Source organism: Alosa sapidissima, chromosome 9 (assembly GCF_018492685.1).
Source record: "Alosa sapidissima isolate fAloSap1 chromosome 9, fAloSap1.pri, whole genome shotgun sequence".
Classification (NCBI taxonomy): Eukaryota; Metazoa; Chordata; class Actinopteri; order Clupeiformes; family Clupeidae; genus Alosa; species Alosa sapidissima.
The window spans coordinates 7,539,689-7,560,015 of record NC_055965.1 but is presented as its reverse complement, the minus strand read 5'-3'; positions in this window follow the sequence as shown (position 1 = coordinate 7,560,015).

The window sequence follows — 20,327 nt, the reverse complement described above, 5'->3', positions numbered from 1 at the left end:
TCAGTGACTACACACCTTTCTCTGTATGGTCCATCACAAGTCATTCCTGTATTGTTAGGCATTCGTTCTGTTCTGAAATCCCCCCCTGCCATGCCGAATTGTGAATCTTGAACCTTGAGCCTGCTTATCTGGTTTTGACCGTGCCTACCTGTTTTGATTGCTTGTTGGATTAAGTTTTGTGTTTTGACCTCATCTTGTCTCTTCGGTTACTCTGTGGATTATGGACTCTCTGTACTGTTGCTGATTTTTATATAATAACCCAAACATCTGCACTTGAGTCTGAGACTTTAATCATCACAAAGTCTTTGTTGACAAAGTATATTACACCTGAAAAACAACCATGATGTAATTTATTTTATAAAAGATGCTATAAAAGCACATATCTTTGTGTATCCATTTCACTCCATTTTGGATATACAGTTTTTCAGAAACTTCAGGTGTTTTGCATCTGACACGTTACGTAATAGCCTACATACATGGTTTTACATATTCATCCATTGGGATTGTGAGGTCAATTAACTGTTCGATCAATTGGTTTCTTAGTCTGGAATTGACCACGGCCACACATTTTTGGTAAACTGGGACTTCTATTGACCCTTCTCGGTCCACTTCACAGAAAAAAGTGTACGCATATCGGGGTCAGAAAGCTTTCCGTGTGTGTGTGTGTGAATTGACTGAAACGTCAAGGAAACGTCGAGAAAAATGCCTACTTTTACTGGGCAATACACTGGGCTTGTCAGCCAGATAGCGGACCAATGATTCTCTGGCTACTTGCAAATGTCGTCTACCCATTCTGTTATTAGCTCAGGATCAGACAGACAATTGCCATTAGCTATTTTATTAAGGTACGGTTTGGGGTCCTGGGGTGACAATGAAAGTGCATACGTATGTACCTTCACAGCTCAATATGTCGATCTATTAGTTGTGCCATTTTTCTGACCACATGTTGCGTACCCAACCTAGGCTCTGGATCTTTACAAATATTGAAGGGGTCTATTGAGAATGTGGAAGCTGGGTGCACCAATCAAATCGTCTGGGCGGGCTTTTTACGATGAAGGACCGATAAGCATCGGTGCCTTGTCATTCATGTCACCTGAGTGTGCTTTGGTTGATTTTGTTTACGGTAAAAAGGATTTTGCCAGAGAAGCTAGACTTTTAGATTTCACTATCGCGTCTGTTGAACAAGATATTGACAGCACAACAACTTCAAAAAATGAACAAAATACAGCAGTTTCATTTGACGAGAAGAAACATGTTTTGGCTGTTTTATCCCTACAGGATTCACATATTTCATTGCTCTGATTGGTTAGGTCTATCCAATTGTGTGCAGAAGCAATTTCCCACTTATTGGTTGAAACTGCCCCATAATCACATTCCAATGGTACAGGTCCAGACTCAAATTCTGATTAGAATTGAGTCTAGCTACGTCAGGCTACTGCTTTTTAGGTTTTTCACCAGTTTTAGAAGAACAAAGTGAACTTGTCCTCTCACAACTTGGATCTTCAATGACTAAAGCTGCTCCCCCACTGCTCCTCATTACTCTGGTTGATCTGATGTAAACTATGACCAGCAAGATAATCAGATTTCCAAGAGATTTTTGTATAAGAATAAAACAAAAAAACTTCAACAGTTACCTACAGTGAAGAAATGCTGCTTTTTTTTATCTTACCTTTGGTTGCCTACAACCTTACCTTTGGTTGCCTACAACCTTACCTTTGGTATGCCTACAACCTTACCTTTGGTTGCCTACCTTTGGTCAGTTCAAATACATAACAAAATATAGAACAAATAAGATAAATTGGGTGCTCGATGCAAACAGGTGATAAATTGGGTGCTCGATGCAAACAGGTGATAAATTGGGTGCTCGATGCGAACAGGTGATAAATTGGGTGCTCGAACAGGTGTGCCATCACCCTTGAAATTCCCCACAGCATGCAGCTAAACTGAATGCCACATGACCAGGACTGTGTTGAACTAAGATGGTGATAGCAGTAGTAGTACTTCTGTAGCCGTGTGTCTCACATTCATTGCTCATATCCAATGTAAATTACTGGTAACTTCACGTGCAAAGGATACATTTTTCCAGTGTCAAAATAAGAGCACTAACACAATAAGGTGTTTAACTGTGTTAGCTATGCACCTGTATGGAATTGAGGTGTTATAGATAGTCCTACCTATTACATCAGAAAACAAATTTGACATATGAAATAAGTTTAAAAATGCTAGTCCAAGTCCAAATCTTGTTTGGTTCACCTATAAAGTGGATGGGACCACAGATTTAGTTTGCTGCTGAAACATCTCTGCTGAAACATGGCCCAATAAAAAGGGTTGAACTAGTTACATAGTGTCAGACAATTGGCTTTGAACCAGCTGTGCATGAATGGGAGTCGGTACAGAGGAGATTGTTTGGAGATGTAAGAGAGAAACAAGGACCAACACAGAATCTCAGTTGTGTTTATTCACTAGACATGTTTAGATGAACTGGTACAGTTTCAACTGAATATTCTTACTTTTCAATGGATTTTATTGTTCTTCATAGGCATGATGTGAAGATTACACCCTTTTGTTGTAAAGGTCAGAAGTTGTTTTCATGAAGAAAAAACCCATGGCCTTGAAATGGCTTGAATGTATATTTTCCCCATTTTGGGAATTAGTTTAAATCTGGCCCTGCCCCCTCCACATACCATTCACCTGTTACTGGCTGCTGACACGTTAGCTGAACTTGTTTATGCCACACTTGTTCCTCACCCTTTCTGCCACTCCGCTAGGCCAGTAGGCTACTTAACCAGGAACCCAAGGTCAGGGGTCAGGGCAACATCAGGCATCACCACATCAGTTTGCATGTTCTCAGAAAAATACAGTCTAGTTTATATAGCACATTAGACAAAAACATTTGATTGTGATTTACATTAATACAAGTAGAAAGAACAAAGACAAACAAAAGATGAAAATATACAAAATACTAGATGTACCACATAGCGGTACAAAATATGACCGCCACTCAGTCCTGTACATCCGTTCCGCGAAAATAAATCACACTAATCAATTTGTCTCCATCTTTTACTCCATCCCCCACTCTTGAAACTTTTGTGTATGCTTGTTTGGCATGCCTGTGTGTGTGTGTGTGCGGCTGCACAGAAAGTAGCCTACTCGCGCTGCAAAGGTGAATAGATTGTAGAATAGCCAAAAAAGTTGTAGCATTGCTATAAAACCTTTAAAATCTCTAAACAATCACAAGTAGGGCAGTTCATCACAGTTCATCCATTGCAATTGGATTGATGAAAGGTCACTTACACCAGTATAGGCTACATTGTATTTGGGAAAAGAAGAAGGTATCAGCATCATGTTTAATTTTTATTTATTTATTTATTGATAAACAAAAACATCTCTGTCAGTTTCATGCAGTTTTCAACAGCTATCAAAAACAGCTGACAGTGGCTTCAAAGACCATTCCAAATCAGACCATTGTAAAAATAATTGTTGAAAAATTGTGTAAATATGATGTAGTTGTTGCTCACATGCTGTGTGTGCGTGTACGTGTGTGTGTGTTTGTTCTAATGTACGCAAACTGGCAGTGAAAGTGGTTTCTCTTATCAACTAAAGGGGAAAGAGTTAAAGTAAAACTTGTCCAAATGAACGAAAACTGTGTGTATGATGATGTATGATTTCTGTTTAAAATATCAATGTATTTCCACTGAAGTGTATTATATTTTAGTTGTATATTGTGTTTTCAATGCACATTATAAATAAATGGGAAAATTGTTAAGAATTGTATTGGCTTTTTTTGTTTTTTAGCATTTAGCATTCAAGTATTTGAACAAGGTAAGACTGGTGAAATGTATGCACCTTACTGCTGTGGTGTAGTCTAGTTAGCTGTAGTGGGTATACAAGTGGGTGGGTATGATCGACCCCAAATATTAATACCTTGTTTATTTTAAGTGGGTATACTGAGATGGTGATGCTTTTTAAGTGGGTATACTGCGTATAGACCTGTATAGTCCTGCATATCACGTAGACTACATGCCTCTGCCTTACTGAACAAGGGGTTTTCTGTGTATGGATGTTGACCGGTTCTTGGCCCCTCAGTGTATGATGTGGCCCCTGTCTCAGAAAAATCCTAGAACCGCCACTGATGTAATGAGACATACGAAACTACAAATTTGACATGCTTCTGATGTCGCAATACATCATACTTTCATAAAATCATGCAACATACTCTACCTTGTCTGTGGACATCGTTATTTGCAAAGCTGGTGTTGGATAAACAAATAGCGTGGGTGCGACAGCAGGGCTGCCAACTTTTCAAAAAACCTTGGAGTGAGATTTGGTGGGGCCAACCAAAATTTTGCTGCGGAAATTTTTGTTTGGCTCGTTTAGCATTATACCGTACAGCAGTGGTCCCCAAACTTTTTCTTCCGAGGGCCAGCTTACTATGCCTGGCTGTAAGAGAGGGCCAGAGACTCGGAGTATATCAGTAACCATAAATAGCTTAGTGCTGTGAACAACAGCAGTCTACCTTAGTTGAATATTCCATTACATTTAATCTATAGGCTTTTGCAATTTAATACCATTGTTAGCTGTGTTTATATTGCCATCATGCCATATCAGTGTAAAATGTAACTCAAATTAAATAATACTAATAAAAAGACTTTTGCATTCCCAAAAGTATTAGCAGGTAGTCCCAAAAGTATATTTCATTAAAAATGTGTGAACTCTGAAAATGTAAAGTTCTCAAACTATGAGAATTTTATGAAGTGCTGAAGTGGTCTGAAATGACCACCATTCAACATTTGAACAAATAAAAATAATTATCCCAGAAAGTCCCAGAAAAATGACTTGAATATAAGTTAGTTAGTTATTAACAATTCATTGATAAACTTTTAGAATACTTTGAGCACTGATGCAGTCAGCATAGCCTCATTACATTGTTTGCAGATAGGCCTACATTTCATTCCGTTTTTGATGGCAAACGCGAAACAGCGCCAAAGCAACCACCAGTGGACAAAAAGAGTATTACATGTGTACTGTTAAGACTCGCCACAGAGAATGAATGGGGGAAATTGCGGAGGTTATAGTTTGACGATGTCGTACTCCCGTGCGGGCCGGTTGCTATATACCACGAACATGTTTTGGGGGGCCACCCAAAATGAGGTGGCGGGCCGTAGTTTGGGGACCACTGCCGTACAGTAAAAAAAAGTATATCAGTGGTTCTCAGGTGTAGGGACCAGGGTCCCAGAGTTATATTAACATTGGTATCAAAGGGATCTAGCCTAATGCTAGGACCATGGGCGTTGGAGGCATTCTGAAAGTGGGTGGGACATTTCAGTGGGGGTTGTATGGGGGTCCTCCCCCAGAAATTTTTTTTTGGACTAGAAACGAAATTAATAAAAAGTAAATCATGCATAATTTAAAAATAACTCAATATATAGGCTACTTGGCTACGCAATAAGGTTTCCATTACAGCACCGCAGACGTTCAATGAACGCATGAAAGCGGATAAAGTAAATTAAATATCAAACTAAAGCGAAAATGTCATGCTTTTGAAGGCCTACCATTGTGCAGTCTAGCTGTGGTTAGTGACGTGATGCTGTTAATGGGGAGTTTTACATAAACCTATAGGTTATTATTTATTTGGCGTACCTATAAGATCTCTTCAACACTGCGGGGGATTTGGCGCTTGTCACTGTGTGTGTGACAGAAGCGGAATGGGAGAAAGCGTGTAACAAAAAAAAAAAAAGCTTACGAGCGATTTACGCGCAAATGGGAGAATCCAAAGAAAATGACAATGAAGCACTAAACAGATGCTGAAAACGACACTGGTATTTCGCACGGCAAAAGTGTGTGTGTGTGTGTGTGTGTGTATCCACCATGTTGGCTATGATGCCATTTCCTGTCAATTTTAAAACAATTTTAAAAAGTGGGTGGGTGTTTTGTAAGAATTTAAGAAATGTTTGTATATTTTAACTTTTAAACGCATCAATCTGGTGCACTTTTAAAAATAAATTCAGAGGTTAGACTTGCTTATTTTTATGGAAATATTTGTGGTGTAGCCTAAGCTATTTTGCACTTCAGAATTATAACCATGCATACACAGGTGGAATAGTTATGGTGATATTGCAATAAGTTCACAACCACAAAAACATATGGTACATTTCACAGTTCAGAAATGTTAAAAAATGTGTGTACATTTCAGCACTCCATGAAATTATGCAGAAGTGGTCACCTGTGTTATTCAGCTAGTTCATTTAAGATAATATATTGGTCATTGTAATGGCCATAGCCTATAGCCTACAGGCTATTCCTTTTTCAGGATGGACCCATATCTGCATGATGTGAATGTTTGCATATGGCTTATGTCAGGCTTTATATCAATATTTTTGCATTAATGTCACTAGAAAGCATGCCAATATAAATATATTCATTTATCCGTGTAAGTGGGATTGGCTGGAACCTGACAATATAAGAACCATGATAGTGGGATAATCTATGGCTGAGCAATTTACAAAAATGTATGTAGGCCTACTGACAAATAGTTTAGATTAGAATACATTATAATTTCGCCCCAATGAGGCTATGTAGAAATGTGTTGCAATTTCAAAAACAAAGGCATGCTTTATATCCTCGTATTCGGTACGGTTTGCTGTTTATTGTGATATTAGGTTTGCCACGTGTTGTGTGAAGGGTTAGTGAGATATTAAACCGAGAGTAATGGGTGTGCACTGTGTGCAAAATGCAAATATGATTAGCCTAAATTGCACGTCGGTTCAATTATAATTTTCTCGTGAACCATTTATCACAGCAACGTGGCGCTAATATCACTGGAAAGCTTAGATTCCGCTCGTTCACATGACGTGTGATATCATGTATAGGTTTAGTTTAGTTGAACCTCATCTGCCAGGTATTTGACCTACCACGTTGACACTTCAGCGTGAAAAATACTCAAAGCATAGGCTTACCTGAAGCCGGGGAAATGCGGGGGGAATGCGCCTGGGATGGCTTCTGAAGTAGCATCGCAAATGAGAGAAAATTTAGAAAATTCCACAGACAGGGGGTGCTCTTGAACCCTCTCACCGTCTCTGAAAGCATAACCGTGGCTCAACAGGTAGATCTATAGGCTAAACTCATTTTTCAGGCATCTGACCGACCGGGTTGACACTTCAGCGTGAGAAATCGTGGGTGTGGCGTGTGAGTGTGTGAAACTAATCAAATGCGTGTGTCTCACGGCCAATGCGTGAGAGTTGGCAGCTATGGACAGAGGAAAAGTGCTTTGGTGTTGCTTTAAGTGAAGCGTTCCGTTCGCAACGCATGCTGCAGCACTTTGCTCGATAGTCTTGTTTTTTTACGCGTCGCAAGCGGGACACTTCAGTTTTGTGTCTGGTGTAGCCCAGCCCCCCGTAACGTTATTTGGACAGTACCTAAAACAATAGTCCCCTTGGTCGCCTGCCGGTCATACATTTTCACCGGGTTGGACCAGTCTACAGATTAAACACCGAATGCGCTCGGGGTTGGCCATAGCCTAGGCCTACTTCTGTTTGCTGACGAAACGTCAAGTTTCAACTGCGCATCATGAGATAGCCTAGCCTAGGCCTACTCATCGCTTCAGTTGGTGACTGTGAACATCGCATGTTTTGGAAACATGTGTCACAGTTGTCTGTAGGTTAGCCTTTATGCCTCAAGAGACGCCATATCATTCAGGTGGCCACGATATACCCCCCCCCCCCCCCCCCCACCTTTATTAGACATTCTCAAAGTAGGCTACAGGTCTATCTACAGTAGTTCAGACCTAGCCTAAATAGACTGTTCAAATAACGCGGTCAGACATTTATTTTTCTATATAGCATTTTGCATTTCATTTTATCCATTCATTAAGTCAACATTGTCTTTGTAATCCCTGGAATATGTCAGAATACGACATAATTTTCATTTAGCAAATGACTATAGAACTTCAAAAAGTTATAGGCTACCATTTTCTTTTTTATTTCCCATTTCACTTCCAAAATAATGAACACAAAAGTAGCCTACACGGAACAGAAAGCATGCACCTACACATCAAATGTAATGTTTAATAATTGTCATTAGCCTACCTTTGGCAGCTAAGACATGTTGTAGGCACTTATTCTAACTGAATTCAAAACTGAATTACATATATCTTAAATTGAATTAAAGATATCTTCAACTGAGTTATAACTAGTCAGAATCAAATTGTACAATTTAATTGCAGATATCCGTAATTCACATAGTGGATATCTGCAACTGAATTGTATCTGTAATGATAAGTCCCATAGAAATGAATGGCAAACGTGGCGTCATTTGTCCTAGGAAGAATGTCGTTGTGGATATCTGAAATGACAATTATGGATAGGAAGAATGTAGTTGCGGATATCTGAAATGTTCGTTTTGACTAGGCAAAACTGATTTACAGATATCTGCAACACATAGGCCCATCCAGTCTAGCTGTTAAATGTTAACATGGCTTGCCATAGTGGCTGACTTACCTACGTCAACGTGAACTTCAAATGCTGGCCGGGAGGAGCTACAGGCAGCTTGTCCCAAACAGGGCTAAGTTTCCCAAAAGCATATTGCTCTTAAAACGAATGTGTTGAAAACAACACAAATTGCGTTGTTTTAACACATCTCTGTGTCCAGATAGGGACCACACAAGTTTGTGTTGTTTCCTTTTTAAAATTTGTTGCACAAAATGTGTTGAATCAACACAACTTAACCCTCTATGACACCCTTTTGTCGACAAGATGCGGTACTGAATAAAACGGCCGATTTAGTCAAATAGGGTGTCATATTTCGTTCGACCTCCACTCCACTAGATGGCAGACATGTCATACGTCATCCCGAGTCCGAAAAACGGCATGCTTTAAACAAAACCTTCTAGCTACAGCGCATTGAATCAGTCCGTGAAATACCGGAGCTAGTGTGCGTGTGAACCACTTTGTCAGAGCGATATTGTCAACGTCAGCGAGTATTTGCATTAGATTATCGTCTAATGGCATCAAAAAAGTTTATCCGAAATGAAGTGTTGGGTCTTCTATTCGCGGACCCTGATTCTGAAGGGGAATATCTGCCTTCAGAAAATGACGGTGATTCGTTTAGTGAGGCTTCAGATGCGTCCCTGCCTTGCAATGATGCAGCTGGACAAAGTGAGAGTTTACTCCATAGTTTAGCTTACACCAACCACAAACGTTGAATCGTTTGCCCAACGTCACAGGTGGGAATAATGTTTCACGGGTTCGGAGTGTTCTTCGGGAAGTTAGCAGGGTGTTAGTGGTGTGGCGAACGAGGCTGGAGGTAGCCTAATGTCCATGTAGCACTAGCTTCTGTCTTCTGAACGTGTGCCTCTCCGCAATCGCGGCGACAGTAACGTGGTGGAGCCTTTGTCTAATGCCACTGGGTATGTTAGACGAGGTCGAAGTGCTCATAGGACAGTTAGGGGGGAACGTAGAGGCAGTGTGGGGAGTCGCAATGAGAATGACAGTAGGCCTAGTCCAAGCTGCACTTCTCTCCACTCGACGCGAGCGTGAGGCAGATCTGGCCATGCTGCTCGCAACAGGAGCAGAGTTGGTGACACGGGGCAGGAGAGCCATTAAGCCATGCATAGTCTATCACAAGATGATGGGAATGCCGGCCCTGTATGGATATGATATGGATATGAATAGTCATTATCTCTACAGCAAAAGGCCTGCTACATTAAAAAAATTGTCAGCCATTTATTAGTAATGATTTACACTGTTGATTATCTATTTCCCTGACCATTTAGGACATATATGTGTTCTTTTTTGTGTGTTCATGTCCTTGTGATGTGTGTGTCTTTGTCAGCTAAGAAAAAACAACAAAAAGAAAACAAATACTTGTCAGACACCAAACAGGACGAGGACCACAAAAGCGTCACGTTCAAAAGTTTATTTAAGGGTTGGGGGTTTCAGGGGTTCCGGGGGGGGTACAGGAGTTCCAAGAGTCTGCGTGTGTGTGTTCCCCCAGTAGCCGAACAGCGATGGCAGGAGCTGGATGATCCGGGAAGTCCTGGGGGAAACACACACACAACAGCAATTGAAACGAAGCAGCAGTACAGTCAAGGACTAGGCGGTATTCGTAGAAGAGGGACGGAAGGCAGGTCAAGATTACCGGGGCTGGAGAACACAGAAGTAGTCGAGCGGGTCCGGGATCACAGGCAAAGAGTCAGAGGCGTTTTCAAAAACAGGCAGGTAACTGGTGCTGGTTGCAGATGATCTGACAAGTGTGGACAAGTGTGGAGGGCTAGAATTCCTCCGAGCGGTCCGAGTGAACATCCTCATCCTCGGAGGGAGCTGGAGGGTCGTGGACAGAAGACGGGACAGGTACCGAGACAGGGTCAGGGTCAGGCACATGACAGGAAGCCGGGCGGGCAGGACGGTTAGGGACCCCTCTGGGGCGGCCCCTACGGATTGCAGGTTGATCAGGATGCAGACGGTGGAAGTCGGCGATGAGTGTCCGGTCCACAATCCGACTGGCTGGCACCCAGGTTCTCTCCTCAGGTCCATAGCCCTCCCAGTCGACGAGATACTGGAGGCCCCTACCTCGCCGTCTGGACCGAAGCAGGCGTCGAACGGTGTACACCAGCCCACCGTCAACGAGGCGAGGAGGAGGAGGAAGCGGCACGGGGACCAGCGGGCTTTCATGCGTCGGCTTGACTTTCGAAACATGGAAAGTAGGGTGCACCCTCATGGAGGTTGGCAACTGGAGCCGGACTGCGGTTGGGCTGATGACCCTCTGGATAGGGAACGGGCCGAGGAATCGAGGTGCCAGTTTACGCGATTCCACCCGCAGTGGGAGATCCTTGGCTGACAGCCACACCTTCTGGCCAACACGGTAGGCGGGTGCCGGCGATCTTCGGCGGTTAGCCCCAGTGGCATAGCTGACAGCTGACTTGAGTAGCGTGGCACGAGCTTGTGACCAGGTACGACGGCAACGGCGGGCATAGGCGAGGGCAGACGGGCAGGACACATCTCCTTCCTGGCTGGGGAACAGGGGGGGCTGGTAGCCATACACACACTGGAAAGGTGACATACCAGTGGCAGAGCAGGTGAGGGAGTTGTGAGCATACTCTATCCACATCAGTTGTTGTGCCCAAGCCTGGGGTTTGCGAGAAACCATGCACCGCAGCGCCTTCTCCAGCTCCTGGTTTGCCCGCTCGGATTGACCATTGGACTGGGGGTGGAACCCAGAGGTGAGACTCACTGTGGCCCCTAGAAGACGGCAGAACTCCTTCCAGAATGTAGAGGTAAATTGCGGGCCTCGGTCAGAGACAACATCCCTGGGCAGCCCGTGTAGACGGAAGACATGATCAAGAACAGCCTGGGCAGTCTCTCTGGCAGATGGCAGTTTAGGGAGGGGAATGAAGTGTGCCATCTTGCTAAACCGGTCAACCACAGTGAGAATGACAGTCATCCCACCTGATGGTGGGAGGCCAGTTACAAAGTCCAAGGAGACGTGGGACCAGGGTCGTGTGGGCACAGGCAAGGGCTGGAGTAAACCAGCGGGGGGCCGAGTGGAGGACTTGTTCTGATTGCAGGTGGGGCAGGCACGGACGAATTCTCGGACATCCCTTCTCAAAGACGACCACCAAAAGCGCTGGGCAAGGAGATGGCAGGTGCGGGCGGAGCCCGGGTGGCAGGCAAGGCGGGAGTTGTGTCCCCACTGTATGACCCGGGACCTCAAATTATCTGGGACGAAGAGACGACCGTCTGGGCATGAACTGGGACTGGGATGGTCACGGAGGGCCTCTTGAATTTCCTCCTCGATATCCCAGGTCAGGGCAGCTACGACGCAGGGATCGGGCAGAATTGATGCAGGTTCCTGGGAAGGGGCGTCATCCTTATGAAACTGACGGGAGAGAGCGTCCGGCTTGGTGTTCTGAGAACCTGGGCGGTATGACAGGGTGAAGTTGAATCTGGTGAAAAACAAGGCCCAGCGGGACTGTCTGGGGTTAAGACGTTTGGCATTGCGGATGTATTCGAGGTTTTTGTGATCGGTCCAGACCAGGAACGGAACTGTGGACCCCTCCAGCCAGTGACGCCACTCCTCCAGGGCAAGCTTGACAGCCAACAGCTCACGGTTTCCAACATCATAATTGCGCTCTGCAGGTGAAAGCCGGCGAGAGAAAAATGCACAGGGGTGCAACTTGTTGTCCTCCTCTGCCCGTTGAGAGAGTATGGCCCCGACTCCCACGTCTGAGGCATCCACCTCGACAACGAACTGCCGGTCTGAATCCGGCATCTGGAGGATGGGGGCAGTGGTGAACCGGGCCTTGAGGGTATGAAAGGCTGTGTTGGCCTCTGGGGTCCAGAAAAAGGGGTGTTTGATGCTGGTCAGAGCTGTGAGGGGAGCGGCGACGGAGCTGTAGTTCCGGATGAATTTCCGGTAGAAATTGGCAAAACCGAGGAATTGCTGCAGCTTCTTCCTATTCCCCGGAACTGGCCAGGAGGTAACTGCCGAGACCTTTGCGGGGTCCATCTGGATATTGCCTTCAGCGACGATGTATCCCAGGAATGACACAGTCTGAGCATGGAACTCGCATTTCTCCGCCTTGACATAGAGAGAGTTCTCCAGGAGCCGTCGAAGAACCAGCTGGACATGACGGGTGTGTTCGGACAGAGTTCTGGAGAAAATTAAGATGTCGTCCAGGTACACGAAGACGAATTTATTCAGCATGTCCCGCAGCACATCATTCACCAGCGCCTGGAATACCGCTGGGGCGTTGGTGAGGCCAAATGGCATTACCAGGTACTCATAATGGCCGGTGTGGGTGTTGAATGCTGTCTTCCACTCGTCACCCTCCCTTACTCGCACTAGGTGGTAAGCATTTCTAAGGTCCAGTTTGGTGAAAATAGTGGATCCCTGGAGCAATTCAAAAGCAGAGGTGAGTAAAGGCAGAGGGTACCGGTTCTTCACTGTGACATCATTCAGACCTCGATAATCAATGCAGGGGCGAAGAGAACCATCTTTCTTTCCCACAAAGAAGAACCCGGCACCAGCAGGAGAGGAAGACGGGCGGATGAGTCCAGCTGCCAGGGAGTCCCTGATGTAATCCTCCATAGTTTTTCTTTCAGGAGGGGATAGTGAGTAGAGGTGACCTTTGGGTGGAGCAGTCCCAGGGAGGAGATCAATGGCACAGTCGTACGGACGGTGTGGGGGCAGAGATGTGGCTTTGGTCTTGTTGAACACCTCTCGGAGGCCATGGTAACATTCAGGGACATTAGAAATGTCGTGGGCAATGCTGGGGGGTACTGAGCCGGGGGGCAGCGAGGCAGCACGCAAACAGGTCAGGTGGCAGGCATTTCCCCACTCTTTCACAGTTCCGGAGGCCCAATCGAGGTGAGGATTGTGGAGACGGAGCCAAGGGTAGCCCAGGATTAGGGGTTGGCCTGGAGAGCTGAGCAGGTGGAAGCGGATGGTCTCTCGGTGGTTTCCTGACACCATCATTGAGATGGGGGCTGTGATTCTGGTAACTGTGCCAATTGCGTGACCGTCCAGGGCCCGGGCTGGAACAGGAGTGGACAAGCGATGGCTTTCCAAGCCCAGCTGACGAGCAAGTCCTGTGTCAATAATGTTTGCTTCTGCGCCAGAGTCCACCAGGGCTGCCAGGGTGTGGGTGGAATCAGACAGGTGAAGACAGACTTGGATGAGGGGTTTACGGCTGATGGAGGGCTGAATGTTCATTGAGCTCATCCGGATTCCTCCTACATCTGGTGAGCTCCGGGTTTTGCTGGACAGGTGGCGACTCGATGACCATCACCACCACAGTACAGGCACAAGTTGGAGGTGATGCGTCGCTGGCGCTCTGCAGGGGTTAGGGAGGTGCGGCCGATCTCCATCGGTTCAGACTGGTCCGGCTGGCTAGATGGTGTGGCAGGTGCGGACAGAAGGGCAGTTGGGACACTCCGTGTGCTGGTGGATGGACTCTGGCGCCCTCTCTCATGACGGCGGGCCTGGATCCTGCGGTCGATGCGGACAGCCAGAGCAATGGCTTCATCAAGAGTGGGGGGTTGATCATGGGAAACCAGCTCGTCCTTTATGTAGTCCGCCAGGCTGTGGAGGAAAGCATCCACCAATGCTTCCATGTTCCAGGAGCTCCGACTTGCCACAGTTCGAAAGTCAATGGAGTAATCCGCAACAGTCCTTCTGCCTTGGCGAATACTCATCAGGATCCGAGATGCCTCGGCTATTGTGGATTCCAAATCGAATACCTTGAGCATCTCCTCTGCGAATAGGTTGAAGGTTGCACATGCTGGGGTCTGGCGCTCGAACTCCGCCGTTCCCCAGAGTCGAGCTCGGCCCGTCAGGTGAGTGATCACGTAACCGACCCTCGCCCCTTCAGTGGCAAAAGTCCTGGGTTGCAGGGTAAACTGGACACGGCAGCTCGTCAGGAACGCCCGTACCTGGGTTGGGTCGCCGCTGAACCGCTCTGGATTGCCGATCCTGGGTTCTGGGGCTCCGGCAGCCACGGTAGCAGTGGACTGGGCAGGAGACTCGGGTGCTGGGCCGGTGAGCAGGCTGGCTGGGGCTGGGCCGGTGGGAGCAGGCAGAGGAGAAAGGTTGGTGAGAAGTTGAATGATCATTGCAAGTTGTTGCTGTTGCTGCTGGAACTGCTGACGCTGGCTCAAGCCGGCTTGAAGTAGGGAGGCAATGTCAGCAGTGTTGCGGTTTACCTCTCTCTCTGTCTCTTCCAGGCGTTGCATGGCGGTGGGTGGTTCTGGTTCGTCGGTTTCCATGCTGGTTCGACCGTGCGCTGGGTCCATGTTTGGTCAGATCGTACTGTCAGACACCAAACAGGACGAGGACCACAAAAGCGTCACGTTCAAAAGTTTATTTAAGGGTTGGGGGTTTCAGGGGTTCCGGGGGGGGTACAGGAGTTCCAAGAGTCTGCGTGTGTGTGTTCCCCCAGTAGCCGAACAGCGATGGCAGGAGCTGGATGATCCGGGAAGTCCTGGGGGAAACACACACACAACAGCAATTGAAACGAAGCAGCAGTACAGTCAAGGACTAGGCGGTATTCGTAGAAGAGGGACGGAAGGCAGGTCAAGATTACCGGGGCTGGAGAACACAGAAGTAGTCGAGCGGGTCCGGGATCACAGGCAAAGAGTCAGAGGCGTTTTCAAAAACAGGCAGGTAACTGGTGCTGGTTGCAGACGATCTGACAAGTGTGGACTGAAAAGCAAGGCTTTATATAGAGGGCATGATGAGTGGTGAATGCAGTGCAGCTGGTAGGTAACGAGGGTGAGGCAGAGCAGAGCAGGAACAGGTGGAGGTCATCAGACTTCAATCAGCACGTGTTACCAGGCAGAGAGAGAGCTCATGACATACTAACATTGTCTCTTGTCTTGTCTCGTCATCTCACTCCTGATTTGTGCCTTGCCGTGGCAAGTGAGCTTTTGAACTAAACAGGTCTTGTCTACTTGTGTTTGTGTGTCATCTGAATAATATATATGTGCCCCATACATGGAATCAGAGTGCCTACTGTATGTAGTAAATGGAAAATCTCTACAGCAAAAGGCACCTACCGCTACATGCATTTGGTTTATTTCTGCCATTTATTAGTAATGATTTACATAGTTTGTTTACTACTTAGTATTTACCTGAGCATTCAGTATTGTGCAATATAGCATACAGAAGGTGAGGGACATTTTGGGGGGAAAGAAGTGGTGCATTTTATCATTCAAACATGCGACTTTTCATGAAAATTCTATAACCCAAGATGGCCGCCACCATATGACGTCATAATATGCAAATTAGATAGATATAAACATTTAATCCCTAAATACACTACGGGTCATCCTTAATATTTCTCTAATTTACAGAAAGTCTCTATCTCTTATTACTTTTAAGATATAGCCTTTTGAAATGAAGATGTCAAAATCGAACGTTTCGAAAAAAAAACCTCTGGCGCCTAAAGGGTTAACACATCTCTGCGTCCAGATAGGGACAAAACATTCCTTTTAAAGGAGCACCAGGCTCAGTCTGAAGCTGTTTTCCTTTTCTTTGTGTCTTCCGTCAAGGGTTTTCGCTGTTTCTTCGCCGGCTCTGCCATTATACACACGTTTGCAACAATCTCTAGCGTTTCGTTAGACTGCCTCTGTGCTGTAAACTGATCCAGCTTCGGTCGGCGGGTAGGATACACCGAACTTGCAAGTGGGATATTCTTCCTACAGGCAGTAGGGGCGGGCGAGAGAGCTTTCATAATGAGTCATTTAACCATATACCAACTTACGAAGATGATTAATTAACACGAAAACGTTGCCTGGTGTCCCTTTAAGAGTGTGATAGCCACTACCTTAGTATAGGCTACCAAATGTGAGTCGGTAGATTTTAGTTGTGCATGCACAAACACTTAACCTTCTTCATATGGTCACATGTTTTTAATTTTGGAAAACTAAAAAGTATTTGTCTCTTAAAATGTGTCTGAAATACAACGGAATATCAACACCATATTTCTGTATCTTACGTGTGACTCAATTTCTGTATCTTACGTGAGACATCGTGGTAGATATCATAGAATTTTGTGTGCAATAAAGACAGTTTAGCCTATCTTATGATAAACTGCATGTTGACTGACGAAATACAACCCCAAATCAGAAAAGTCAGGACGTTGTGTAAAATGCAAATAATAACAGAATGTGATAGGGCTATACAAATATCATAAAGGTGCTGGACATATAATTAGAATATCATGAAAAAGATTTATTTTAGTAATTCCATTCAAAAAGTGAAACTTGTATAATGTATACATTCATTCCACACAGAGTGATATATTTCAAGTGTTTATTTCTTTTAATTTTGATGATTATAACTGACAACTAATGAAAACCCCAAATTGAACTAAAATGAAAATGTTGACTATTTCATGAAAAAAACACATGCGTTTTGAGAATGAAATGTCCCATTCCTGCCCGATATAGGATTCTGCTGCCTACACACTAAATGTTTGCTTGTCACACAATTTTCTAAACATGTCTTCCACACCTGCCTACATGTGACCGTAGACAGTACGCGTGTGACGCATGTAAGTGCTGTATCCGCATAAAGCAACTCTTGTCCCTAGACCTACCGCCGAGCGGTTTGTGTAGCAGCCTATGCCGCCATCCTGCGGCACTGCAGCTATGCAGGTGAACCTCTGCCCATTGACAGGTTGACAGCATGGAGGTATTAGGTTGACAGCAGCTGAGATGACAGTGACAGCAGACGATTAGTCAAAGCGTAAGCAAATGGAAATTGGGTTGACGATGTCAGGCAGTGTCCCCAGTTACTGATGAAGGTATAGCCTACCTTATTATGACCATGTTCAAAATTAGGCTATATTAATCAGTTACACAGCAAACTTGACCGCTAAACCATAACGTTAGGCTACTGTTGGGTAACTATTTAATCTTGAACATACAAAATTTCATTAGCCTACTGATCAATTTATTTACGAGTAGGCTAGCCTACATGACAATAAACTTGAACTTGCACTTGAAATGGGAACTAGCCTACAGGCCACTTATTGAAGCTCAGAAAGAGCTGGATGGGTTGGTTTGGGTTAATATGAGACTATGTTGGTCTATATGGCCACTCACTGTGCAAGTGCAATGGTCTTATCGTAGGCTATGCTTAAAACATTCCTTGTGAAGAAGTGTTTGGTTCCAAAACGCTATATCCTCCATTTTAATGCATTTTCATAAATATTTTTATATTTTTGAATTTTGTTTTCCAATTTCAGTAGAACTGTAATTGGGTATTGTTGTTTGATTTATCTTTACTCAATCAAAACACAAGTGCAATTTTATTGATATTACCTGAAATACATAATTTAATGACATGACTTTTTAATGTTTTTAAAAATGGAGATATAGCTCTTATTGAATCTCTTCAAACAGCTGTGTTTTGGGCATGACCCTGATTTTTAATGGGCCCGCCCACTTTGTAAATTTTGGCTACGCTAGTGGCCCCTGGGTTTATGCTGAAACGCGTGGCAAGTGAACCTACATACCTGAACGTTGAATGAACTGTATTAGGCTACAGTTACTTCACTTGCCACTCCTCACAGTGTAAACACTCCGGTGAAGAGTGAGGGCATGTGTCTATATTACACAAAGGGTTGCGTCATCATAGCTATTTCTGAATGTTGAATCATGCCATGCGCCTGATCACATCTCATATTTTTTCATCGACATGCCCCGTGAATGTGCAAGGTTCACACAACATGGGCATCTGGTGGATTAATGATAATTGCACTGATCTCAAAAACATTTAGATGCGCCAGGGGTGAGAGAGGGCACAATGTATTACTAAAATTGAATATACACAAGTGTTCCTTATTCAGAGAATGCACACAATGAAATCCAATGGTAAAGTTAGAAGGAGTATATTCAGTTCAGTGCAATTCAACTAATAATATACACAGACCAATTGCAAATATGCACAGACCATTTTGGGACCAAGCTAATTTAATGAGAATAAATATAAACATAAAGTAGCTATCAACAACATAAATTAATTCATATATATATATATATATACACACATCACATTTCATAATATGTACATTAGCAGTCTTAATAGGGGGCAGTCATGGCCTACTGGTTAGGGCTTCAGGCTTGGAAACGGAGGGTTGCAAGTTCGATCCGACCAGTGGGAACGGCTAAAGTCCCCTTGACCCCTCACTGCTCCCTGAGCGCCGCTGTAGCAAGGCAGCTCACTGCTCCGGGTTAGTGTGTGCTTCCCCTCACTCTGTGTTCACACTAATTTACTGATGGGATATATGCAGAGACCAAATTCCTTGTATACACAAGTATACTTGGTCTAGAAACCTGATTTACATTTTACATTAATAGTATAGACCCTTTCAGTCTGTTCCTAGAGGAATTCCGGTTGAAACATTCAAAACCAATGCAGATACTTTAAAAATAACTAGAAAATGTAATTTCGAGGAAATTACCAGTGCATGAAAATATAAACATATATATTAACATAAAATGCAAAACAAACTTTTATTTGATAACAGTTGGCAGAAGTCATAGTTGATAACAACTGACAGTTGAAATGGCTGAACAGTTAAATAGTTCAGTAGTTTAAATAGTTATTATATAAATAGTAATTATTTAATAGTGAATTATTGTAGTGAGGACATTTATTTTGAAACAGTTGTGGGCAGAGGAAATAGTTGAACAGGATCTGTAGAGCCAGATTGTATGTTTAAAGCCTGAGACAGAGTATAGTTTAAAAGTTAAATATAGATAGTGTAATGGATGTTGATAGACAGAAAGTTGAATGGATGTTGATAGGCAGATTGTTTAATGAATGTTGATGGGATAGTTTAATGGGTAGATGAGTGAATGGTTTGAAGAGGATGAATGGATAGAAAGTTGGATGGAATGTGCCTTATATCCTTGTAGAATGGAGACACACAGAGAGAGTTGGCCTAATTGAGCAGAAAGCAGTTGATACAGGTGCAATCAGTTTAACTAGCTTTTTGATGGGACCTAGTTGAGCAGCTGGAAGTTGATACAGGTGCAAATCAAGTTAATTAGCCCATTATGATGTCATAGTCCCCATACAAAGTCTATGGGGAAAAATAAGCTTGTTTTTTATTAATATCTCAAAAAGTATAAAGTTTACAAAAGTGAAAAATACATTCCTCAAGTCTCCTTTTCAAGACCTACGTTACAAAGTTTGAACGAAGTTTCTACGTTAAACGGTTGAAGCTGAATTAGACGCAGAAATTTGGTGGGAAGAATAAGAAGAAGAAGACTTCGGATAACAGAACAGTGCATTTTCATGCACTGTAAAAATGAATCAGACTTTTGCATAATGCTCTACAAAATTAGCCTAGAAATCTAGACGCGCCCCTAGCGCTAGGACTAGTCTAGCAACTCTCCGTTGGCTTGTGAGCTCTAGAATCGAAACTTAATCAGGCATTGAAATCGTGTATAGAGTCGTTTGGTGGGCTTAACATAATGATTGATGGCAGAGTTGCAACGGTTTGGCTTGAATAGGCCTTTATCACGGCAGCCGAAGTAGGAAGTGAACAGCCCTGTTCCTGTGTGAGCACAGGTGTTTCTAATTAAGTGTCAGATTCGGCCACAGTTACTTCAACCAGAGGCCTCGTTAATGTTTTTAGGAACACCTGTGGTTTGCCTGCCAACAGGAAAGTGAACAGCCCTGCTTCAGCTGCCGTGATAAAGGCCTATTCCCTGCTACTTGAAAACAAATATCCTATTGCGTGCAGAGGGAATTTGAAAGACAACTGATTATCCCGCCCCTCGGACTGAGCACTGCGAACGGCGAGTGCCCAGACAATACAT